The 12784-nt window shown below is 40.7% G+C and overlaps 1 protein-coding gene across 3 annotated transcripts in view; it reads left to right on the forward strand.

Moving 5' to 3' along the window:
• Window positions 1–12784, forward strand: part of LOC106958633 (E3 SUMO-protein ligase CBX4) — a 94587-nt gene that overhangs the window by 8248 nt on the left and 73555 nt on the right. The window contains exon 3 of one of the 3 annotated variants that reach the window (XM_015050616.1): window positions 6249–6356. The exons of the other annotated variants lie outside the window; for them this stretch is intronic. The gene's annotated coding sequence lies outside the window, so the exon portion shown is untranslated. The remainder of the gene's footprint in view (window positions 1–6248; window positions 6357–12784) is intronic. 3 annotated transcript variants of the gene reach the window in all.

The following is a 12784-nucleotide window of genomic DNA, read 5'->3' on the forward strand; positions in this document are numbered from 1 at the left end:
GCTTTCTGTTTCTTACTAAAATAATAATAACAAAAAGATATTTGAACCATTAACTTTTCTTTCCACATGCACAAATGAAAAAATTTGTTACATTTCTTCAATGTCCTCATGCTTTATCCATATTTGTACTAAAATACATCAGTAGTCGTAAAGAAGAATTCATATTTTTTGTCTTTGTTCCTTATATGTCCACTTTACAGTACAGTGAGCGATGTTTTTATTTTTATGTTACTTTCTGATCGATAACCAAGTCTTAAAGTTTACCTCCCATCTTCACTGAAGTGCTAATGTGTTGGCATGAAGCCCCCATCCAGTCTATAAATGTGGCCTCAGCTGAAATAACCACCATGTATTAACTGACCTGCTGTCAAGCAGCCACAGTGCGATCAATACTTTCAGATAATGAAGTCATTGACTCTCGGCAAACGCTAGATAATGACAAGACTGAAGGTCTCCTGTTATTGCCTTATTTTATGGCTTTGTCTCTTGGTAACATGTGAATGAGTTCTCCATGTTGGTGGACGGATGATGGAAATTGCGAGTGTTTTAAGGTTTGGAGTGTAAAGAAGCATCGCTGGAGCACAGCGGACTAATGGAGTTTGTCTTTTACAATGCAGCATGGTTGAACTCGGCTCGGCTCGTCCCTGATTCAGTAAACACTGCAGACCGTACTGCTTCCTGTGTTTCAACAAATGGCTTTTTTTTTTTCTTTTACATCTGAAAACTAGAAAAAAGAAGTCCATGTACCGACGAGAACTATGACAATTAAAAATGTTGTCAACAAAGATGGACTTTTTCCTAACCAAATAAAAGCAAGACTAACATATTGTAGGACGATGAAAACCAGCCAGACCTCGTTTTAGTAGAAAAGGTGGGGATTACTTATTTATAACTCCATTCAGAACATTCTTGGAAATTTACTTCCTGGAGGAGTGATGAAGTATTGTTCCTATAAAATTGTAGATTTCTATAACTCAGTTCCTTGATGCTCTGTTGGAGTTTTACTGATTGTCCAACTAACTGACCAGATAATGTGAAGTTCATTAAATTCATTTATTTTCTTGTGTCCTTGTTTGCTAGGACACACCACTTCAAAGCGCTCCTGTTAAAAAAGGTTATTATGGATTCGAGGCTCTCTGAGCTGTTCTATCATACTGTTACATTTATTAACCCTTGTGCATGAGAGGACTGACACAAACATAGAAGGCTATGGCAGATGATACAAGTTTTACGTGTGTGGGGTCGGTTGGACCCCATTTCTTCATACAAGGGTTAAATAAATGCTGTGAATCATAAAGCGTCTTTCAGGTGTCGGTAAAATATGCAAACCTTCTCCTCAGTTTCCCCTAGAAACAAACTATTGCTCAATCTTGCTTATATGTTGGGTTATTGTAAAGCCAATGGTGTGTTTCAGTATACATGCATGCAAACGTTTCGTCTCTATAAAAGCCCCATGAAGCCTCCATGAATTTCCCTAAAACAGCTGCAGGGCAGAATGTTTTGAATCTTCCGGGATTGTCTTTGATAATAACGTTCCCATTGTTGAGGTTTTTGTGTTTAAGCCTGTTCTGATCTCGTTATAATGAACTGTTCTCATGTACATGTTGTAAACTCATACTAAGGTGAAGCCTGAGCCTCAGGTTGATCCACGGTTGATCTGACAAGAAGCAGCGAGAGCCAGCATCCGCCTGTGGCCAACTACCCCCCACCCTGGTGCACTTTCTTCTAAACACGCACATTCGCCCCTTTCTCCTTGATGTTTTTACTTCCTCCATAACATTCTTCATCCTTTCCCTCTGCTCCTCTTCTCCCCTCTTCTACCTCCAGGATGAGAGTTAAGACAGACAGCCTGAAGTGGATGTCGGGGTGAATTAGACACCAGCAGACAATGTGATTTCTCCGTCTTTAAGGCTTTCTTTTCCCCCAGAAGAAAGCAAAAAGGGGTTGGTTTGACATTTGCAAAAAAAACACTCAGCTCAGAGGAAAAGACAGAGAAAAAGAGAGGGCCAATATAGCATAGAAACACTCTGCTCAGAGGAAGAGACAGAGAAAAGAACGGTACCATACAGCAGAAAGTAGGTGCAAGACGAGTACAAGCAAAGAGCAATTTGAAGTGTAAAAGAAATGCAAAGCAGCCAAGCAGAACTGACACAAAGAAAAGGGGTAGAAAATATAGGAGCAAAATCACAATGAAAAGAATTTCAAATAAAAAAAAACTGAGCAGTCAAAAGGTTGTGTGAGTCAGAAACACAGGAAGACAATAACAGGCCATCTAGGCAGCCACTTAATAGTCCACCCACTCACTGCTATCCAAATGGGTAGATTGACGCCTCTTAGCTCCTTTAATAGCTCCAATAATGGACCTCAGTATAGGTGGGCTGTGAAGAGGATAGTCATCCTATCCAAATAACTCGATTCCTCAGTTCTGGTCTCTTGTTTCAGCAGCATTCAGTACATCAGGGTGGGAAGTACATGGGATAATGCTGCCAGATTTACCCAGCCACACAGAGCTGCGGATAAATGATGAATTACGGTGAGAGAGGCTGATGTTGTGGTAACATAAGGTCAGCCCAAGTTGTGTCTCTGTGGACGCGGCACAATATATCAATATGTACATCAAGGACGTAAAATGCACAATAGTTCTTGTCTTGTTTGTTTGATGCCTAAAGCTCACTGTATGGTGTGTCATTACTGTAGATACGTTTATCTTTGTTGTACCAGAATTTAAATATGCTGATAAGAGTACATAAAAAACATATTCGTACAAATATGTTGGTACTTAAACATGTCAGGCCTTTTTTAGGAAATCCCAGGACTGCGTTTCACATAACATGACATTTCACACGTCTAACGTGTCTGATTAGCAGCCAATGGTGTCAGCTGTATGTTGAGCTGCAATTGGAGGTTCATATACAACCTTTTATGTCTTTAAGGTGAATTTCCCAACAGATAAAAACTACCCTGAGATACAAAAGACATTGGGGAAACTGGGATTCCAGCTACATTGTTCATCATTATATGCACGTTTAATTAATTCAGACTTAGTATAGTTCACTACCAAATTCATACAAGTTTATAAATGGGGAAAAAAAAACCTGTTGTACTAATGGTTTCTAATCTTGGTGTTCTTTAAGTCATTAAAGGGATTTAGGTTATCACTGGCTATCTCTGTTGTTTTGCTGCTGTAGACTTAGGCTGCTGGAGTACTTTGGATGCAACTACTAGGCTATTTTATCTTCTCTGAATTTCTTTCCATAGAAGATATTTTTGGCTCAGTGATTCAGGCTTTAGCTGCGCTTCCTGGAAGGAATCATTGATGTAGTCATCAGTGATTTAAGAAGAAGCAAGAAAAGCAGCGGATCCACCATTCTTAAAATGAGGCAGTAAGACTTTTGTTTCTGGTTAGTCATTTTTTGATCAGTCCCTACAGTCTGTAATTTTCTCTTTCTGTAATATTTTTAACTATTAAAAATAATGATAAATTTCACCATGAATGTCAGAGACCAGGAAACCTTGGTCTTGATTTGATTGAATTCACCCTGTACACCCCACTCTAATTTGGAGGTGTAAGTTGCTTCATCTCAGCATTATTTCTTCAGTTAGACAGTTTATAGCAAGACAGAGAAATGAGGAAATGAACAGACTCTAAATATGCATTTTATGTGTTCTTTTAATGCTCCATCTCTTTCACTCAATGTCTGTGTCAGCAGTGCAGACACAGACAAAAAATTAAAACCCATGACCAGTGTCATGGGTCTGACACTGAAAGAAAAAAAAGAAACGGTGACTGCTTTAAAACTAAATCAAGATGTAATAATACATTCGAATTACTAGAAACAAAACATATGCTAGGAACTGATGGACTTAGTATTTTTAAAGGCTTTTATGAAGCTTACACTAATATATAATTACAGTAGGAATTAACTGATTAAATTTTTGGAAGAGTCCATTTTAGCAAATAGACCTGTAAATAGTATTTACAGCCAACAGGTAAAATATTGCTGCCATAATTTGAAAAATGACCTTGTAGTGTGAAAACGAAGAGAGGCTTTTCAAAAATAAAATTGTTTTAATTTTTCTCAGTTGTGGCCAGTTGTTGTCTTTTATTAAATTGATAGTGACATCATGTTAGCCCAGACAGACTGATTAAATGAGAACACGAACAAACAAAATTTGAAGAAAATCACACAATTGCAAAGTATTAAATGCACATATCCCCCCCACCCCCCCCAGCATGTTTACGGTTACGGCTGTGTTCATTTCAGCGCCTTGGCGTTGTTTGTCAAATCCTCTCTTCAGCTTTAGTAGACCAGCCTCCACAATTGTTCAATAACTGAGCCTGCAGCTCTGCACCAGGAGAGGAAGCTGCACATCCGTTTCAGGCCTTAAATACACCCCGAGTGAGTCATCAACCATTCGCTGCAGTTTACTCCGTCCCAGTCGATGTGCTTTGCATGTGTCCAACCTCATAAGCCCCCTTCCCTACCGTCTTCCCACCCTCCCAGAAACCAGCAGCTGAGGATTGCCAGGTCCTCCGCCCCAGATGTACTGTAGGTTGCCAGAGCGTAGTGAGCCCATGCAGCGTGGAGTGGTGGGGGTCTGAGGCGCTGCCTGTGGCCTGGTGCCACGCTGGGCCTGGTTATTATCTCCAGATGACTTCAGCATGAGTAGCAGATGCCTTTTTGGCCACAGGGGCCAAACAGAGCGATGCAGAGGGGAAAGTGAGTGGATGTGTGCGCGCGCATTGAGTGTTTGCATGCTGTTCACGGCTGCATTGAGCAATTTATTACCTTCCCACTTATCGGACCATCTCCCTTACTGTGCTTGGAAGGACTTAGTCTCATTACAAAATAACAATCCTCTCTCACAATAGCAATCTTACATGGACTTGGAGAGGTGCGTAGATGATAGCTCTAGGCGTGTTGAGATGGCGACACTAGCAAACAGATTATAAATCAGCGCACTTCTAAATGAAATTGCAACAGAGGGCAGATTTATGTGCATGTATCTGTTCACGCGCCTCAGTTTGTTAGCAGGTCTATCACCGCGGTTATTTTACAGGCCTCCTTCCCAGCAGCTAATAATATTCAGGCAATCCCCGCACTACTCCGACCAATTTAATGGGAGAGCATCAGGAAATGATATTTCTAATCAGACTGCGGCAAATGTCTCCTTTTATTAAAGTGGGGGTGCATTTCCTTTCCGTCTCCCTGTTTGTGTATGGAGAAATCTCGCCAGCTGATAATGGCCTCGGCTGGCCCGGTGTCATCATATTAAAGCGCTGAACACCCCTCCCCACTTTCAAACGCTCTCCTCCGCTCTCCAACACCAACCCTCTCATATTCTTCCTTCTTCACTCAGTTGGTAAAAATCCACACGTTTGTTGATGGGGTTTTTTAGTGCTAGATACCAATGTGTCTTGTACCTTTTATTTGGTAGTGATAAAGAAATGGGGAACTCAATAAAGGATGATGGTTTGAACTCCAGGTCATCAGCTGGTTGTTCTCTTCGGTCGAGAGGCTGAATGAAAAAAATAAGTCATTCCTGACTTATTTTAATTCCTATTTAATTATTCAGATGCAGAGTCCTGAGTCAAACGTCTTTTAAATATTGGGGTAAAAAGTTTGGAAAATGTCATATGGAGAGCAACTCGGTGATTTACAAAGCAGGCCTGGAATGCATCTTGGGTTAATAAATCCATCCACAGTCAAAAAAATGGTACTAAAGACGTTCAGTTTGCTATACCACACTATAAATATGCTACTCCATACACAGCAACATTACACTGTACTATGCTATTCTGTAGTAGACTGTACTACGTTACTCTATACTACGCTGTGATATGCTATAAAACATGCTATACTGTGTTCTGTGACAATATTGCTCTACACTATTAGACGCTATGCCACACCGTCCTATAATGTACAATGTTACACTCTCCTACTTTTCATCAGTGCGTGGAATTAAACAAACGTTCAAGCTGCATTCCTGGCCTGTTTTCCTGATGCTGTTTGAACAGAGAGAGACTAAACAGTTTCTCGGCTTGTATTTTACTTACACCGAGCCGTATCATCATGGTAGGTGTAAATCAAGCTAAAGTTGCAATTAGAGGCCACTGCGAGGGAGTTGTCTAAGGGACAGTGAATGGTTTAGTGTTGAGAGAGGACACAAAAGCAAGTGAGTGTCAGAGTCCGCTTGTTCGCTGTTTGGTGTGTTTGTTTCTCGTCTTCTCATTTTTATTTTGCCAGTCTGAGTGTTTTCCCCCAGTGTAGCCCTGGAATATTCTGGGAGTGGTCTTTCGACTCCATTCAACCACCGGTATGTGTTCATCCAGACACAGACTGCTGGAGCTGGAGGTAAACACAAAAGTCGCCACATACATGTACACACAGTAAGTCTGGTAATGTTGCACCATCAGCTCCCAAATTAACATTTTGAGACACACAATGCACTTGTGCAAACTCAGGATTTCTTCAGACACGCATGTAAGCAGCAGAATATTTACCAAACTTTTTTTTTTTTTGTTTTGTGATCAAATTTTTATTATCCTTTGCATTTTAGTACAGATACTCAAATGTACTTTACAGAAGCACAAGGTGCTGAATAAAGTACTGTATAATAAGGTCTGTGCAAAAGGTAGAAAACAAATACCATAGAAAGGGGTTATAAAAAATGAATCAATAAATGTATATATATAAAAAAAAAGGAAATCATAAAAACCCTGGATCCAACAGCTTCATAGCCCTTTAACATTCTGAAATTCACGAAGAGTCGCTAGAAGCAAGCGCCATACCTTGACGGTAGATTCTTTGGCTCCATTAACTCTCGCTAGCGACGGCTCTTGATTTAAAAAAAAAAAAAAGTCCAAATATGTCAAAATCCAGGCTCGTAAAGAGAGTGAGTGTGGAGGTTTCCAACATGCTGCCAGTAGTTTTTCTGCAGCTGTGAGTCTTGCCAACGGTGCTCTTCTTGCGTCACGTGTCAGCTCCGGTTTTTGGTAAATCGTTCAGAATGAGAATAGCAGGTGAGCAAAGCAATCTGATCCTAAACGTCTTGGATAAATTGGTGCTCACTCCCAGAACATATGAAAGACTCTACCAGTGTCTCTGGAAGAACAGAGTGTACATCTAGGACCATTAATAACCTTCATCAAATGAAATTTTCTGGGAGTTGAATATATCCTGTCAAGTGTAAAGCTGAAATGAATTTGCTGATGATCAGGAGTTCTAGATGCCAAACTCACATTAGTCCACACTTCATCCCTCTAGGTGTGCTGTAGCAAAAACCGATAGTCTTGTAACAAATCCAGCTGTAAATTCACCGGCTCAGAACGGTTTTTGAAGAGGGTGAGTTGTGAGAGAGGGCCATGCAAGGGGACGGCACTGTCTTTTAAAGATGAATCTTACTGCAAGTAGAAGAAAAAGGAGGCAACTGGTGCGTCAAACCTATTACATATGTCCTGGAAAGTGAGTAATCCTCCCTCTCCATAAATAATATTTATCAAACATTTCAGCATGACTGTAAAATACTGAACCTTTTTCTTGGCCGTGTGTTTCAAATTCTAATCTCTGGTATTTGCAGCAGTCAGGAGCAGCTTACACAGCAGAGATTCAATCTGGTTTCAGGGTTGTGGCTATAATTTCTCTCTTTGTTATTTGGGTGTATTTTAATATCTCACATTAGTGAAGAAAAAAAACAAACTATTTTTATAAGCTGTGTGGATGTTGCAACCTGATGATGTTTATTATGGACTTTAAACGAAGGCCGACGGCAGGTGACGTGATGTGCAGGATGAAAAGTTCCTACTAAAGACAATTTTGCAGAATAATTCAGCTTTCGTGAAGGCGGTTTTATGTAATGTAATAAGCCGTTAACAACAAGTCCAGCCTCTACTTTTATTTGATCTCAGCCAATTTCATGTTGGAGCTAAGCCCGGAAAGACGCCGTAAAAATCAGTGGCTCCGAGTCAATTGCAGTCGCATTTCAGGACAACCTTTTTTAATAGGTATTGACAGCAGGTTTTAGCTACGTTCTACCACCATGCTTAAAAGCCCATGTTCTACTGATTAGCTAATTAAAACCTGGAGCGAGGGCTATCGATCCAGGGGAAGGGCAGCTGGGAGGCTCCGGTCTCTCGGTGCGAGATGGCCCTGGTGCTATCACGTGTTCACACCCACACACACAACAATGCACACCCCTCTGGCTAGTTCCTGAAAGCATTACCAAGGCTTTTTACACTCTACTAGATCTATATATTGGCTTTGAGCAGAACTTATCTCTTCTAAATTGAGGACGCTCGCTCATGATTGCCAGTTGAAGAGGAGATATTTTTGCGCCGTCTCGCGTTGTGTGCGGCGATGGGGCTCACCCCTCCGACTTCTGCTTAATTTGTCCCCCAGCAACCTCTGGGTAATGCTGGGTATTTATATCCAGAGTGTTCAGACACCTGATGGAGGCAGATTACAGGCTTGAGGAAAGAGCAGGTAGCTATGGAGGTGACAGCCTTCACTTTTAGAGAATCAAGGTTCTGTCCTTTTTCTGGCACCTCGCATTACGGCTAATTCTAGTGTATGATATCATCACACCCCTGAGAGTGAAGTCATTTTCAAGAAACGGGCAGAAACAAATGTGGTGTGCTGCATTCACGGAAAAAAACACAAAGTCACACAAGTAAGTGATGTAATGCTGAGATGTTTTTAGAAATAAAGCAGGAACTTGTGAGCTCTTTTTTGCACACAGCTAACCTTGGGGAAATTATTAGTGCCCGACGGAAATTGATATAAGTTACATTTAAGCATCTTGAAGCTGAAACCTTTCACATTAATTTTGTAAATTTGCACAGTCTTACTTTTTTGTGTGTTCTTTCAAAAGAGTTTAGCTTTTGTCTTATGAGTCAACAGAATATCTTCTCAAAGTTCTTTGTTGTTTTTGCTCAGCAGAGGTTTTTGTCAGGGAACTCTGCCCACACAGGCAATTTTTTCTTCCTCTTTCTTATGGTGGATGCATGACCTCTGACCTTAACTGAGGCAAGTGAAGGTTCCTCCAGTTCTTTGGATGTTATAGTTGAATCTTCTGTGACCTTTTGTGACTGATTTTTGGTCAGCCGGCCATTTCTGGGAAGGTTGTTGTGGTTGTGTGTTGTCTTTGGCTAATATTAAAATTGGTTTGACGTTTTGAGACGCTTATCTGTGAAAAACATGCAAAAAATAGGAATCAAGAAGGAGGCAAACACCTTTTCACACCTCGTTCATCACTCGGATGTCACAGAAAGCAGACATTAACAGATCAGAGGATTTCTGAACACAGCAATAGTTTACGTTCACATTTCTTCTTCAGTGGTTTTTACTTGTGTTGTGCATGGCCGCAGTAAAACTCCTTGTTCGTATGTTGAGAAAACTGCACAGGACTCTAGATTAAAAACGCTTGTAAGCGGATAATCAAGAGGAGCAGCGAGGACCGAAACGGCCAGATTTAAATTTTTCAACAATCTGCATAGTTCGCACATTAAGTGATGCAGCTGAACGATCACCTAGGTAACAGACTTGCTATTCACCATGCGTCCAGCTGCAGTAGAACATCACCATCAGCCTCATCATCACCAGTGGGAAGGAGCATGAATTTTCTTTTTTAACTTTACCAGCAGACCTATAAGACCTATGCTTCTTCTTTGATGTCATTTCTGTGACTTACATGTTTGAAGATTTTTATGTTTCTGTAAGTATTTATGTGTTTCTATACTTTTTTTCTTTAAGGGCCTCTTGGTCAGGTCATGTTTCTGAAGTCACAAGTGAGAAATGTTTCTGTTCCATGTTTAGATTTCACCGTTTTTTGTTGTGGCTCACTTTGATGCCATTACATGTAAACACACTACCGGCTGCAGGGAGAAAAAGAAAACGTGAATGGAAAATTACTATTTATTTATGCATTTATTTTTATTTATTTATTTAGTCTTGGTACAACTGGCCGCCTCTGCATATGTACTTTCACACGATCTCACTTGAAAGAAATCGTAGCTATCCCTTTAAGAGCAGAACCCTGGAAGTGTCACATTGCTTGTTTTCCATGACTCTCATTTTCCATGATGAACACAGCTGGTTATGTCACACAGATGACTGAATTTCTGCAGTTTATTTGTTACAGTGCAGCGTAAGAACAAGTGGCGTTGGGGTGGAGAAATAAAAAGCAAACATAGCTCTAAATGACAGAATAAAGTTCTGTGTGAGTTTAACTAAGACCTGCATGGCAACATTTTTTGGAGTGATGATGATGAGGGATTATTTCACAGACGGTTATGCAACTGATGCACATGATTTACCTATCAAGGGCCATTTGACTTTCATAATGATTTCATAATGACATTTACCTAAGCACTTATCCAGTATAAGGTCAGTCGTACACCGAAAGTAAACTTGTGTGAGCATATTTCTTGTTTGTTTGTTTTACCTTTGTGTAAACCTGCCAGCTGTTTAGCAAAACAAAAAAGTATCTGTATACTGTTGCATATCAGGACAGTGTGCGATATAGGTGTTGTTATAAAACTGATATGTCTATACAGGTTTGATGCTTGAGCATGAAAACCTCAGATTACCTCCTCTGTATTCATTAGCCACCCGCTCGTCTCTCCTGGGACGGAGGATTAGCTCAAGAGGGGAAATGAACGCTTTCTGGTTAGGCGGCGTTCTTTCAGCCTGCAGCAGGAGCTCCATTGTCTGGCCTGATATCCACGCAGGACACGGGACATCTGATCTGGCAACCTTGACGCAGTTGACGTAGTCGTTTGCACTGCGGGACCGGGGAGGAAAGTGAGCCATGTTGACGGGAAGGCCTCCTGTTTCCATCTGGGAGCTGCTGGTTGATGTGCTTGGGTTTGACTTTCTGTAGGAAAAGTGTTGGAAAGTAATGAAGATTTTATTGACTTTCTGTTGACAAGCGGGGACATGCGCGTGATGCGAGTCGTTAGGACCCACGTTGCGAATTGATTTTGATTTGTGACGAGAGGTGAATGGTCAGCATTTCAGCCTGCAAGACGTGCAGTAAAACCTGGTGTACACACCCCTGTTAATTCTGCCTGTTTGATGTAAGCAGGCAGAAGTTAAGCCGGGATGTGCACATCTGAGTGATTAGATCAAACTTTAGCATTCGGCCCTTTGATATTTAATTCCTCAGATGGAGTAGCTTGTCAACGAATAAGCAATTTCTCCTTAGGGATCAATAAAGTCTGTTCTATTCTCATTGTGCATCTGTTTTTCTGCAGTGATGTACTGTATTGTAAATAGTCTTTTTCAATGTTCAATGCACGTTATGTAAATTTTTGAAAAAGTGATCTGACTCAGTTGCACATCCTTTGGATCATGAGTCCTATTTCTAATAACCTCATAGTATTTTCTGTTATAGTCTTGCACAATATATTATTCTTGTTAACAATAATATTTAATATTTTATTTATTTGTTTTGACCCTTTTAGATTTTTTGCGTGTGAACCTTTATATCTGTTTCCGCTGTTCCCTTTGAAGGACATTAAAGGCTCGATTTCTTTTCAATTTTTTTTTCTATTCAGACCTTTAAAAAAATGTTTTCTGTTGCAGAACTTGGCAGCAATAGTTGCAGCTACATTTCTAACCTTCTCAATGTTCTAGGGGCGGCACAGTTGGTTGATTTTATTTAAATTCACTCAATGTAGTATCTATATATTATTCACATTATTTGCTTGAAGTTCCTTCAAACCACATTTGTAGTGACTCTGCATCATATAAATAAGCTGAACTGAACTGAATTGATTTTATGAATATAAAGTCCTAATATCTGGAATTTTAACCAGGCTGTACATATTTATCAAGATCCACCGTATGGCTTGGAAGCGGGTTGTTTGGTTTGGTTTGTTGCTATGGATAAGCAGCACTCATCTGAACCATTGATGGACAAAAAAGGACGGATTGAGTCTGACGCAATCACTGGTAGCAGCGTATGCAGAGAGGTTTTCATGTTGCATTAGCAGTCTCTTATGTTATTCCACTTTACAGAATAATGCTGCGCAGGGAAGATGCTTTTTTTTTTTTTTTTTTTTTCCATTCCAGTCAATGCGAAAGAAATTCTCTGTGGCCTCTCTGCTTTTCTGCAAATGGTGGCATTAAGCTTCAGAAGATGGAGCACATCTTTCACCACTCTGCCCCCTTCCCCTTTCTCTGCAGTCCACCAAATCCATCAAGGGAATTTAAGTAGCTGTTAATTACTTCCCTCTCCCTGCTGAAAAGAGGAAAAAGTGGAGGGAAATCTAGAGAGGGGTGAGATTTTTAAAGAGCCGAAGCTTTGCTGTGGTACAAATCCTCTCTGCCTAACAAAACCAAATCAATCTATACCCCTCAGCCATTTACAAACCGCTCCACGCTCACACATACACACCCAGGGGAAGATGATCCTGTAAATCTGCGGTCTCGAGGGGCTATTTGAGTGCTGCTCCAGGGTGTTTTTTTTTTCCTTTTTTAGGGGGAAGGAGGGGGTTTCTATGTGAGCTCAGGGATTGAAGGTAGAGCGTAAATATCCCCAAATTGAAGCTAAAATGTAGCATTAGGATTGGTAAGCCCCACTTTCAGCCATAATGTTCCACAGCACCAAACCATTGTGCTAGAGGACCTCTATTACAGCGCCTGAACCCATTAAGTCAATGCGGGAGAGATTACCTGTGAAACAGAAGCAACTGGCTGCAACCCCCCAACAAAAAAGCCAGCGGCAAAATTAGATTTAGGGTCGGGCGTTGCCCGTGCCTGTAGGCAAGAATTAGAGACCG

Source organism: Poecilia latipinna, unplaced genomic scaffold (assembly GCF_001443285.1).
Source record: "Poecilia latipinna isolate Pla-1442-1.1 unplaced genomic scaffold, P_latipinna-1.0 Scaffold1002, whole genome shotgun sequence".
Classification (NCBI taxonomy): domain Eukaryota; kingdom Metazoa; phylum Chordata; class Actinopteri; order Cyprinodontiformes; family Poeciliidae; genus Poecilia; species Poecilia latipinna.